General features: G+C 38.4%; 1 long non-coding RNA gene across 1 annotated transcript in view; it reads right to left on the bottom strand.

Moving 5' to 3' along the window:
- LOC133772166 (uncharacterized) overlaps positions 1-13,719 on the bottom strand; it is a 101,550-nt gene that overhangs the window by 29,831 nt on the left and 58,000 nt on the right. The window contains exon 2 of the long non-coding RNA XR_009867757.1: positions 6,842-6,889. This is a non-coding gene — a long non-coding RNA (uncharacterized LOC133772166). The remainder of the gene's footprint in view (positions 1-6,841; positions 6,890-13,719) is intronic.

Below are 13,719 nucleotides of genomic sequence, written 5' to 3' on the forward strand. Positions count from 1 at the left end.
ACTAACTGATAGAATCAAAAAGGAAGCGAATGATCCAACATAGGAAGCGGGATACACAGCAGACTCATAGAATGACAGATGTCCTAAATAGCACTCTGGCCTCAGAATCAGCCCTTAAGGCATTCGGATCTGGCTCAAGAGCCCATGAGAGTATTGTAGGCATGGAAAGCCAAGATGCCATGGAAAAGAAAAAAAAAAAAAAAGACCTAAATGAAAGATATCTGCGAGTGAGATCCCAGTGGAAAGAATGGGGCCATCAAAGAAGGAGGTACCTTTCTCTGAAGGGAGGAGAGAACTTCCACTTTGACTATGACCCTATCGGAATAAGATCAAAGTCGGCAAACCCTAAAGGCTTCCATAGCCTTGGCAACTCATGACTAGAGCCTAGGGAGATTGCTGATGCCATAAACAAGAGTGTCAAATTGTTAATTCAACAACAGGAGTCACTGTGTACTTACGTCTCATGTGGGATCTGTCCTTAATGTGTTGTCTAATGCGAAGTGATGCTATAACTAGTACTAAAACAGTATTTTTATACTTTGTGTTTCTGTGTGGGTGCAAACTGATGAAATCTTTACTTAGTATATACTGAATCGATCTGCTATATATAAAGAGAATTGAATGAAAAAAAAACTTGGTGTTAAATTGGAAATTGCATAGAAAATTAATTTTTAAAAAATATCATGTAGGATCTCTGTCTTTAATGTGCTGTACATTGTGATTTAATGCTATAACTAGTACTCCAACAGTATTTTTTCACTTTGTGTTGCTATGTGAGGGCAAACTGTTGAAATCTTTATATTAAACTTATCTTCTGTATATAAAGAGAATTGAAAATGAATCTTGATGTGAATGGAAGGGGAGAGGGAGCGGGAAAGGGGAGGGTTGCGGGTGGGAGGGAAGTTATGGGAGGGGGGAAGCCATTGTAATCCATAAGCTGTACTTTGGAAATTTATATTCATTAAATAAAAGTTAAAAAAAAATTAATCCAGATTTCCTACTATATACAAACATCAACTCGAAATGGACAGATGAAAGGCTACAGGACATTAATTCACACCAAGGAGTATGGATAAGATCAAACACAGGAAACAAAAGCAATGACTGATTAGATATCACCAATCTAAAATGTTTCTGCACAGTCAAGGAAGCAGTCAACAGAATTGACAATCTACAGAGTAGGAGAAATTATTTTCAAATTATACTTTTAGAAGAGATTACTATATAGAATACATAAGGAACTAAAAATCCGCCCCCCAAAAAAATTAACATCAAAAATAAACAACAGAGGGCCGGCCCTGTTGCTTACTGGGTTAACACCCTGGCCTGGAGCACCAGCATCCCATATGGGCACTGGTTCGAATCCCGGCTGCTCTTCTTCCAATCCAGCTCTCTGCTATGGCCTGGAAAAGCAGTGGAAGATGGCCCAAGTCCTTGGGCCCTGCACCCACATGGGAGACCCGGAAGAAGCTCCTGGCTCCTGGCTTTGGATTTTCACAGCTCCAGCCTTTGCAGCCAATTGGGGAGTGAACCATCGGATTGAAGACCTCTCTCTCTCTCTCTGCCTCTCTTCTCTCTGTGTGGCTCTGCCTTTCAAATAAATAAATAAATCTTTAAAAAAAATTATACAACAGACCTCAACAGATATTTATTGAAAAAAGACATAAAAATGGCCAACAGGTATATGAATGAACAGTCATTATCATTAAACACTGAGCAATGCAAATCATAGCTATAATTAGATAGCACATCAATCATGTTAGAATGGTAAGGACATGGAGAAAAGGAAACACAAAATGTTGGAGGAAATGTAAATTAACATAGTCACTGTGGAAAAGTGTAAAGAGTATCCAAAAATTAAAGCAGAATTACCACACAATCCAGCAATCCCACTACTGGGTATCTATCTAAAGTAAATGAAATCATATGTCAGCAAGACTTCTAGACTACCATGTTGATTGCAGCATTTTTTCGTAACTGCCATCATTAGTGTTTATGGGTCTAAAGCTTTTCCTCTTGACATTTATGCTCTTTCACTGTTTCTCTATTAGGTTGTATTTTTCAGGGATTTATACATTCATTTTAGCATGTCTTTGGGGGCTATATACATTACCTTCAATTTTTTCATGACATTTCTTATATAGAACTCTTTTGATGTTTATGCAAACATTTTGGTCTGCTCAGTGATATCTGCTTTTCTGCTTTTTTAGGAAGTCCACCTTAAAATTAAAAAGGAAATCTTGAAACTGGCACTGTGGCACGGAGTCTTAAAGCCCTGGCCTGCAGCATCGGCATCCAATTTGGGCTCCAGTTCAAGTCCCGGCTGCCCCACTTCTAATCCAGCTCCCAGCTAATGTGCCTGGGAAAGCAGTGTGGGATAGCCTTAGTGGTTGGGTCCCTGCAGCCATGTGGGAGACCCAGAAGAAGCTCCTGGCTCCTGGCTTCACATCAGCTCAGCTATGGCCACTGTAGCCATCTGGGGAGTGAACCAGCAGATGGAAGACCTCTCTGTCTCTACCTTTCTCCATAACTCTGTTTTTCAAATAAATACATATTTTTTTAAAAAAAGATAATCTTATATTCTAAAAGTTTCAAATTTTTGCTATTCTCATGTTTATCTTTATTCATCTATAATTTATTTTTGTTTTATGAGGTAAGGTTCTAATTTTATTTTGTTTTCTTATTATCTGAGAGCAATATGTTAGGTAGCACATTCTTTTGCACTAATTTATAGTTCCACCACTGTCATCTACTGTGATCTACCAACAGTGTGTATGTCTGTGAATATGATTCTCAAGTTTAGATTTCCATCTTTATTCATTGCTTTGTCTATATGTGTAACAATATCTCATTGTTTTAATTATTTACTTTATCTTCTTTGTGCCTATACAGCTTATTCCTCTCTTTCAATATTGATTCTCTCTGCAATATAAATTTAGGAGATTAATTTATCATTTTTCATAAAATGTCCTGTCTGGGAGTTGGATTAGAATTGAATTGGATCTGTTTATCTATCTATAATTTTGAATTTACCTTCCATTAATATTCAAATTTACTCAGATATTTAATATCCTTTAATAATAGCCTGTCGTTTTATTCATGAAGGACTCACACATCTTTTGTTAGATTTATTCCTGGAAGCTTTAAACATTTTGTTGATATTATGACTAGGATATTTGTTTTTATTTCATGTTTTTCTAATTAGTTATTAAAAAGGAATAAGAATACTGTTTATGTTTCCTTGTTGATCTTTTATCAAGGAGCTCTGGGGAACAGTGAGTTCTTATGCCCTGTTGATTTTCCAATGTATACAATTACATAATTGTCTAGTTACAGCTTTGTATCTTATAGCCATTCTATATGTGCTGAGTAGTTAAGAGCACAGTCTTTGAAATTAGATTGACTGGACTTCAATCCTTATACGCTGTGTAACCTTGAACTTCACACTTTACATTCCTCATCCTTATAATGGGCTAATAACATCTATTCTTGGTGAGGATTAAATGAGTTAATAAATGTAATGTAAGCCAAAAAAGTGTTTCATATATAACATTTAAATGAATAATGCTATGATCATTACAATTTTTATTTTTACTGTTGATATAGCTAAAGTATATGGTGTCATGTAGAAATAGAAGGTATGAATAAAGGCATCATTACATTTTCATTACTTAAAAAAATGCTGTTAAGCTAAAACCATTTGGGGTAATATAAAGTTAACAACCTCTATGGCTTATTTAACTTTTGGATCAGATCTAAAATGTTTCTAATAAAAAATATTGGCTTTGCTAAAAAATGTCCACCTGTGAGTATAGACAGAATAGACCAGCTCTTCACCCAAAGGAGAATAGTATACTGTTGATCAACTGTTATAAGAAAATATCAGTTTATCCACCGGCTCATTTGGTTTGCAAAGCACTTGGAGCTGGCTTCAATGCAGAGTCAGTATAGAAATCTATGTTGCAATCACTGGTCAGAGAATTTAATTTTTCTACCATGTACCTCTTAACAACCTGAGAAAAAAATCTACTAAGGAAAAATAAGGTACTTACAACTTTTAGAATTTAAAGCTGTCATTAAAACAAATTAGATTGCCATGTTTGCATTAAAAACTAGACTAAAGGATGACCTTCACTCACTTGCACTAAATATTTAACATAGTACAATTTTGTTTTACATTTAAGTTTTTTATTCCTTGTGAATTACCTTTTTTTTAAAAAAAAAAACTTATTTAATGAATACAAATTTCCAAAGTACAGCTTATGGATTACAATGGCTTCCCCCCTCCCATAACTTCCCTCCCACCCGCAACCCTCTCCTTTCCCACTCCCTCTCCCCTTCCATTCACATCAAGATTCATTTTCAATCCTCTTTATATACAGAAGACCAGTTTAGTATATATTAAGTAAAGATTTCAACAGTTTGCACCCACATAGAAACACAAAGTGAAAAATACTGTTTGAGTACTAGTTATAGCATTAAATCACAATGTACAGCACATTAAGGACAGAGATCCTACATGAGGAGTAAGTGCACAGTGACTCCTGTTGTTGACTTAACAAATTGACACTCTTGTTTATAGCATCAGTAATCACCCTAGGCTCTTGTCATGAGTTGCCAAGGATATGGAAGCCTTTTGAGTTCACCGACTGATCATATTTAGACAAGGTTGTAGTCAAAGTGGAAGTTCTCACCTCTGGTACCTCCTTCTTTGATGACTGTTCCTTCCACTGGGATCTCACTCGTGGAGACCTTTCATTTAGGTCATTTTTTTTTTTTTGACAGAGTGTCTTGGCTTTCTGAGCACCAAAGGGGAAACTTGTTGAAGTGAAATGGACACTATGAGAAACAATGACTTGATCAGCCCTTGTCCTGACTGTTGATGTACAATGTAATAATTTATCCCTTTTAGTATTTTTTTTTTGTTCTAGTACTATTGGTTGAACTCTGTAATTAACACACAATTATTCTTAGGTGTTTAAATTTAACTGAAAAGTGATCCCTATTAAATATAAGAGTGGGAATAAGAGAGGGAGGAGATGTACAATTTGGGACATGCTCAATCGGACTTGCCCCAAATGGTGGAGTTAGAAACGTGCCAGGGGATTCCAATACAATCCCATCAAGGTGGCATGTACCAATGCCACCTCACTAGACCAAGTGATCAATTTCAGTTCACATTTGATGGCTCTGATAGGTGTAAGAGTCAAAGGGATCACACAAACAAGACTAGTGTCTCCAAATACTAACTGATAGAATAAAAAAGGGAGAGAACGATCCAACATGGGAAGTAGGGTACACAGCAGACTCATAGAATGATGTCCTAAATAGCACTCTGGCCTAGAATCAGCCCTTAAGGCATTCATATCTGGCTGAAAAGCCAATGAGAGTATTTCAGGCAAGGAACATAGTACAATTTTATGAAATGATTATATACTTGCTGTAAAAATGTTGTCAAGCATAATGTTCATTGATTAGACAGATCTCATATCCATTCTCAAATGAAACATTCATTTCACAGTTTGTAGCTGGGAAATGCTTGACTCATCAAGTAAGGAAGTGGTGAGGTTTTCTCTCCTCTTCATCTGGGATGTTTAAACTTTGTGGGGTCGACCTTCTAGTTTGGTTATCAGCAACTCCAGAGCCATGTTAGAAGTTCAGTTACACAAACAGGATTGACCAACCACTCTATTATATTTAAATTTCTATTTCTTTAACAGTCCCTATTTTCCTTTTCTTAGTTTTTAATTTGCATTATCCATGCCCTCATATTCTTTCTGTAATCTTATTAAATATTCTGAGAGGTCTATGACACAGATGCATTCAGGACTTTAAAAGTACTGTCAAGCTACAGGAACAGTATTAAGGTAATATTAAGCCAAACACAATAAAAGCAAAACAAAGAGTCTACGAACTATGGTTCCTCCCCCCCCCCTTTTCTTTTAGATTTACTGATGTGAATAAACCTTTCACTTAAATTTTGGAGTAAATGATAAATATTTTAAGATAATTGGCATTTTGAATAAACATTTAGTGTTTAAGTTAAGCTACTTGAACTAGCTTTTCCCATAATGAATACAAGTAATTCTTATTCTTTGCTCAGATACTAGAACTACTTCTAAAATTTCAACAGGAGCCTTTCATAGAAAAGAGATCTTTGCAGACAACGTACATTGACTTTTATCCCCACAATGCTAGTAACTCACAGCAGGGAGCCTAATTTCTTTTATCTTGAGCTAAGTTTCCTCAGCTCCCAATGGGAAGATGGTACAAGTTGAAGGCATGTCTCATGATTAATAAACATATCTTTTTCCATATTACAACCCCAAATTGACATTTATATTGGATGAAGTATATTCAGCTCACAGAAGAGGCCTTGCACAAAGATTTTAAAAAACAAAGAATTCAAATTGGTTCAGTTTGATAGTTAAAATTCTATGCAGTCAAGCATAGAGAACTGATTTTTCTTTATCTGCTCTTCTGTGTTCTTTGCCATAACATTATTCAGGAGTTCAACTTGCAGCAATTTGATGTCACTAAGTGACAGTACTCACCAACGTGTTCCTTCTCCAATGAAGAACTCTCGGTGAATGAATAATGTACAAGTTCTCTCTCTTGTATTTAGTGCTCACTAATCTGAACCATTTGCAGATGGCTCCACCCCCTTATCAGAAGGGAACAACAGTAGCGGTTTTGAGCTAACACCCTTGTCAATGCTATGCCTTACTGATGTTGCTCAAAGTCACAGATTTTAAACATCATTCAATCCATCATAGCTTTAAGAATAAAATCTAATGGGAAGAATGCCAGGGATAATGAATTTGATGCAATTGGTACTTACTTGGCTTTTGTTTTGAATCTCTCCTGTCTTCTAAAGAAAGTGATGAGACTGAAAAATAAGGAACAAAAAACAATAGTTAGAGAAAGAATGCCTGGAAGGGTTGAAAACTGACAACTGCATTCCTAAAGACTCCCGGTTTTTGGAAATAGGTTTTGTTTACCCAAAGCAAGTCATTCAATCTACTTAATGCTTATTCAGTTCCATGCACTATGTTTTGCAATCTACATACCACAGACAAGGTTAGACACTAGGGGTATAGCAATAAACAAGATATTCCAATTCCTTCTCTTGTGTAGTTCATACACTAGCAGGAAAGATAAGCTTTGAAAAAACAACTGCCCATGAGTTCAATGAAATGAACTATAAATACAGGGAGGTATGAAAGCTCAAAAAATATTTTAGGTTAGGTTTTTCTGAAAAAAAGGAAAAAAAAGATGCTTGTGCAAGATAAGTACTCTGCAGAGAAATGGGAAAGGAAATGGGGGAAGCAGGACAGTAAAGGGGAGGAACTCGAGCAAGAGCACAGCTTCTAGAGGCCGCCTTTAACCTGATGCAGAAAGAAACCACAGAATGTAAATTGCACCTTGGGGTTTGTCTTGAGCCAAAGCAAGTAAGCTGGACTTTCGTCCTGCCATACCATTCACCACTTGGAAAGGACTGAAAAATCACAAAGAGTGTGAGCATGGTGGTTGTGACTGTAAGTCCAGACACTTTCACCTGTTTGCACAAGTGCCTCTGGTAACTGGGAGAGCAGTAGGGCCAAAAAGATTCACAGGTGCCAGCCACTGGAGGCAAAACTACAAAGGTATTGGGAGCAGGGTGGGCAGCAATGATAAAGGGATATGAGGGACTCCGGATATAACTGGGACACTTTGCATTATGGTCCCACTCTTTATGTTTCTCTCACCATTTGCATCCTGCATTAAGTTTAATTTATCCTGTTTTTTTTTTTTTTTTCTTTTTTGAGGGGGGGGATTGTGGTCACCTTAATTTCCAGGGGAAAACATAAAAATTAGTGGCATGGACAACAACCCCTATGACTGCTGTTGGTTGCAAAGTCCTAATTGATTTTTATCACCTATCTTCTCTGTCATGTAAGTCCCTCTCACTCTTAAATAGTACTTCTGCTGGTCCAGTTGACTTGCCTCATGAGATGACCTAGACTTTCCTTACTAAAGATTTTATTTATTTGAAAGGCAGAGAGACAGAGACCTTCCATCCTCTGGTTTAATCCCCAAATGGATGCAATGACCTTAGCTAGGCCAGGATGAAGCCAGGAGCTTCCTCTGGGTCTCCCAAGTGGGTATAGGGGCACAAGCACTTGGACCATCTGCTGTTTTCCAGGCATATAAGCAGGGAGCTGGATTGGAAATAGAACATTTGGGACTCAACCAGTACCCACATGGGACGCCAGCACTGCAGGAGGTGGCCTTCTTTGTTACACTACAAGCACAGGCCCCAGTGACCTTTTTTTTTTTTTATTTGACAGAGTTAGTGAGAGAGAGAGGGAGACAAAGAGAAAGGTCTTCCATCTTTTCGTGTTTCACTCCCCAAATGGCCTCTGCAGCCCGAGCTTTGCTGATCCGAAGCCAGGAGCCAGGTGCGTCTTCCTGGTCTCCCATGCGGGTGCAGGGCCCAAGGACCTGGGCCATCCTCCACTGCCTTCCTGGGCCACAGCAGAGAGCTGGACTGGAAAAGGAGCAACCAGGACAGAATGTGGCGCCCGACCAGCACTAGAACCAGGGGTGCTGGTCCACAGGAGGAGGATTAACCTAGTGAGCCACGGCACTGGCCCCCAGACCTAGAGTTTCAACAATGAGAGTTGTCTTGTGGTCATCAGGCCCTTATCTGTTATGGTTGTTGAACTGCCCATTCACATTTGAAAATAGGTAGAGGAACAAAATAGGTAGAGGAAAAAAAGTTTGAGGGGTGTTTTATCATTAACAGGTACTGAATTTTGCCAAATACTTCTCTACATCTACTCAGGTGATCAGTTTGTTATTGTCTTTAATTTGGTAATTGTAGTGAGTGGCACATAATATTTTTATATGTTGAATCAACCTTGCTCTCTGATGACATTCTTCAAAAACAATGCTTACATGGGTTTTGTGGTGAAAGCATTTTTTAGGAATAAATGCCTATGTAAGGAGAAGAAATGAAATTATATTTTTCTGAACAATTAAACATTAACTATAAAACGTTCTTCATATTTTTAAATATTCTTTGGTTTAATCTACTGAATTTGATGTAAATAATAGCTATACCTGCTTTCTAAGTCTTATTATTTGCATGGTGTCTGTTTCATATTTATGCTTTCCACCTATGTCCCCATGGGTGTCAGAAACCCAAGTACCTGGGGCATCATCTGACGCCTCACGGACACATAAGCAGGACATTGGATTGGAAGCAGAGGAAGACTCAATCCCAGCTACTATGATATGCGACACAAGCATCCCAAGCATAAGGTGAATATCCATCCCAGGTTGGTTTTAAAAAATGATCTAGTATGACATTCTTTACTTTTCCTGAACAATATTTTAATTAGAATCAATAATTTCCCTAGTTTTTTTTTTTTTTTTTTTTTTTTTTTTTTTTTTTTGACAGGCAGAGTGGACAGTGAGAGAGAGAGACAGAGAGAAAGGTCTTCCTTTGCCGTTGGTTCACCCTCCAATGGCCGAAGCTGGCGTGCTGCAGCTGGCACACTGCGCTGATCCGAAGCCAGGAGCCAGGTGCTTCTCCTGGTCTCCTATGTGGATGCAGGGCCCAAGCACTTGGGCCATCCTCCACTGCACTCCCGGGTCACAGCAGAGAGCTGGCCTGGAAGAGGGGCAACCGGGACAGAATCCAGTGCCCCGACTGGGACTAGAATCTGGTGTGCCAGCGCCGCAGGCGGAGGATTAGCCTGTTGAGCCGCGGCGATGGCCTAATTTCCTTAGTTTTTAAAATAAACTTTGTCTTTTACAATTTTAGGTTCAGAGCAAACTTGAGTGGAAATTACAGAGTTCTTGTATTTCTTTGTCCTCACATATGCAGAGTCTCCCCCAGTATTGACATTCCTCACCACACTGGTACACTGGTTATAATCAAAGTCCAAAGTCCACAGTCTACATTAGGGCTTATTCCTGGTGTTATGCCTGCTATAGGTTTTCACAAATGTATGACAACACATATCTACCATTGTAGCGTCATACAAAATAGTTTCATTGCCCTACAGTTTTCTACCTATTCATGCTTCCCGAAAACCATTTCTTTTTACTTTCTCCACAGTTTGCCTTTTACAGAGTGTCATATACAAGGAATGGTGTAACATGTAGGTTTTTCAAATTACCTTTACTTTTAAGTTTCTTCCATGTCTTTCCATGTCTTGATAGCACATTTCTTTCAGTACTGAAGAAGTGCATTTATTCCAAGAGTTGAATACTTATAATAAATACTACTTGGCTATGGTGTATAACTTTTAATACATTGCTGGATTTGATTTTCTAATATTTTGCTCATGGCAATACCCCTTTGTTTATGAAATATATTTATACTTTTCTTATATTGCCTTTGTGTCAAACTGTTATTAGAGAAATGCTGACCTCATAGAATAAGTCAGAAAGCATTCTTTCTGCTGATATATTCTGGAAGAGATTCTATATAATTAGCATATTTTACTCCTTAAATGTTTAGCAGAATTAATCAGTGAATCAACTTGAGCCTGACACTCTATGTTTTAGAAGATTATTAATTATTAATTAAACTTCTTTACTAGATATAAGCCAATTAATATAGCTTGTCTCTTTTCAAAAGATTTATGTATTTCTGTATTTGGAAGTCCATGAGAGATGGCAGAATAGGGAAAGGACTTACTGCTTTAGGCTAGGGAAAAATAGTAGCAAGAAAGTAGAAGAAGTGCATTCCTAGGGGAGAGTTGGAGAGAAATCTGCAGTAAAATTCCACAGAAGGAAGAGGCACACAATGGATCAGCTAGAAGGTGAGGATGCACAGCAACAAGGGCGGACAAAACACATGATCTCTGTAGCGGAGAGCCGAAGGAAGCACCAGCTTTGGGAAGCAGGTAAGAACAGACTGCAGCAGCCCATGCCATTGGCAATATAGCCACAGTAAGAGTCTGGCAGAATACACTATCTTTGAGTCTGGCCTGGAATCCTAAGGGAACAGGGTAGCTGCCTGACCAGGGAACAAAGGGCATGCTTCTCTCTCTCCATCTCCCCAAAACGATGCCAGGCAACCAGCTGGAAAATGACGCCATTTTGGCATCAGTAGCAGCTGTGGCAGCTCTTGTGCATGCTTGTAATCCAGGGATTTTACCAGAAGGAAAAATCTGCATTCCCCACTGACTTTGAGTATGGCTGGGAGTAAAGAAGAGACTGAGCGAATATGTAAGACCTTGAGGTGCCCCCAACATCTAAATATATCAAGGCCCCAGGGCTCACCACCAAGTTAAATCATCTACAGACAGCTGGATCTGAGAATGTCTCTACCTCTCCATCAACAGGATAGGCTAGTGGGGCAGAGCAGATCCTCTGCACAACATGACATTGGGGCCTTGTATGCAGAGACTGTGGAAAATCTGGGATGGCACAATGGAGTCACAGGGTGTAGCTGGCTTTCTGGGCAATCACTATGTGTGAATCAAAAGGCCCAGAGCTCCTGGATTGCCTGGGGTGGATCATTGCAGTGGGACCCATGTTCACATGAGGGCTGCACAGAACCTTTGTGTGGTTCATGTGGCAGCACAGGAGACTGTTGCACTCACAGTGGGCTAACAAAGGACAATGATCATCTTGGAAGAGGTAAGGGTATGATTACAATAACAAAGGTGATCATCATACCCTCTTCCATGCTGACAACAGAAGAGACCAAACACACCCAACTTGGATGTCACCCTAGGTAGTTGCCAAACCCTGGAGCACTGATCAGAGCTCCCAGGCCATACTATGCACATGCCTCTGAGTATTCACTAAAACAACAGACACTCCACTAAGCTACAGAGGTACAGTTCAAAAATAAAAGCCATCAGGGGAGAGAATCAATAAGTACTTCCACAAATGCCAAAAAATAAATGCAGAAATTCAAGAAACAAGAATAAGGAAGATAACGTGACTCCACCAAAGGAACAAAACAACACTTCAATATTAGAATGTGATGACAAAGAGATTGATGAAATGCCTGAAAATGAATTCAAAATATTAATCATAGGATTACTCAGAATCAATGAGAAAAATATTCATGAGTTAAAGAAATTCATATTTGACATGGAAGAAAAATTATCACAGAAGATTGAAATTAGGAGAAAATGGAAGACACAATCCAAGTCTTATAAGAAAAGAATTGTCCACCCAGAATATTTTACCCTTCAAAGCTCTCATTTATAAGAGAAATCAAACTGAAATATTATAAATCAAGAAATAAATGTGTTGTGCAAAAACTACAGCAGAAAGTCATATCAACAAACTTGCTGAGGCAGAAGAAAGGAAGTCTAAAAGACAAATCTGGGGAAATTTCCCAGACCAAAAAAATCATAAAAATTAAAAAACCGTGTTGGAGATTTATGGGATACTATCAAATGACCCAACATATGGGTCTTAGGTATTCCTGAAGAACTGTGGAAAGAGATAATGGATTAGAAGGCCTACTCAATGAAATAATAATAGAAAAGTTACCTAATTTGGAAAAAGGGACATCCAAGTACATGAGGCACAGAGAATTCTTAACAGACATGACCAGAAAATATCTTCACCATGATACATTGTTGTCAATCTTTCAACAATGTAACATACAGAAGAAAGTGAATGAGAGAAATGCCAGATTACTTTCAGATGATCTGCAATTAGACTAACAACTGACTTCTCATCAGAAATCCTGTAGGCTAGGAGAAAATGGAAGGCACAGTACAAGTCTTATAAGAATTGTCCACCCAGAATATTGTACCCTGCAAAGCTCTCATTTATAAGTGAAGGTGAAATGAAGGCTACCATGACAAACTGATATTGAAAGTGTTTGTCACCACTCATTGTCACCACTCACCCAGCTTTACAAATGACGTACTAAATGATGTACTACATATAGAAACACAGAATAATAATAATTATTATTAAAGAATATGAAGGTCTAAAATCTCTCAGTAAAAGTGCAAAGGAAATCTAAAGCAAACAATAGGAGTATTCATGGAAAAATGGCAAGGCCAAACCATCATTTATCAATAGTAACTTTGAATGTAAATGGCCTAAACTCTTTAATTAAAAAAATACAAGCTGTCTGAATAGATTAAAAAGCAAGACATATGTATTTGCTGCCTTCAAGAAACTCACCTCATCAACAAAGATACAGACAGACTGAAAGTGAAAAGATGAAAAAATTATTCCATACTACTGGAAAGCAAAAAAGAGCAAATGAGGTGAGATGAAACCACTGTAGCCCATGTCACTGGAAAAAAACCAACAGGAAGAGCATAGAGGGAACAAGGCTTGAAGCCCCGTGGGGGAAAGTGTACCAGCCAAACTAGGGGAGAGGGGAAAAAAAAAAAAAGAAAGAAAGGATGATACAGAGATATTTCCTTCTCTCCAATAACCTAATAAAGGTTTACAGGCCAATAGAGTGGGTGCCATTTTGGACATACCTAACAGCTATACCGGCTGATTGCTGGGCACAGACCCGAGCTAAGCGGAGATTCTTGACTCCTGTGGAGAGAAATAAAAGCAGGGTAGAGCCTGTGACTGTGTGAACCTTCTGAACCAGGACTGTGAAAAAAAAAAAAAAATGAGGGTGTGTGGGAGAACTCACAGTGTGGCAGGGACTTTGATCAGTCTAAGTGGGAGATGCCACAAGATTGGAGGTTCCTGGTTACCTGGTAAGAGACATTGCTGGGTAAT

This window comes from Lepus europaeus, chromosome 13 (genome assembly GCF_033115175.1).
Source record: "Lepus europaeus isolate LE1 chromosome 13, mLepTim1.pri, whole genome shotgun sequence".
Classification (NCBI taxonomy): domain Eukaryota; kingdom Metazoa; phylum Chordata; class Mammalia; order Lagomorpha; family Leporidae; genus Lepus; species Lepus europaeus.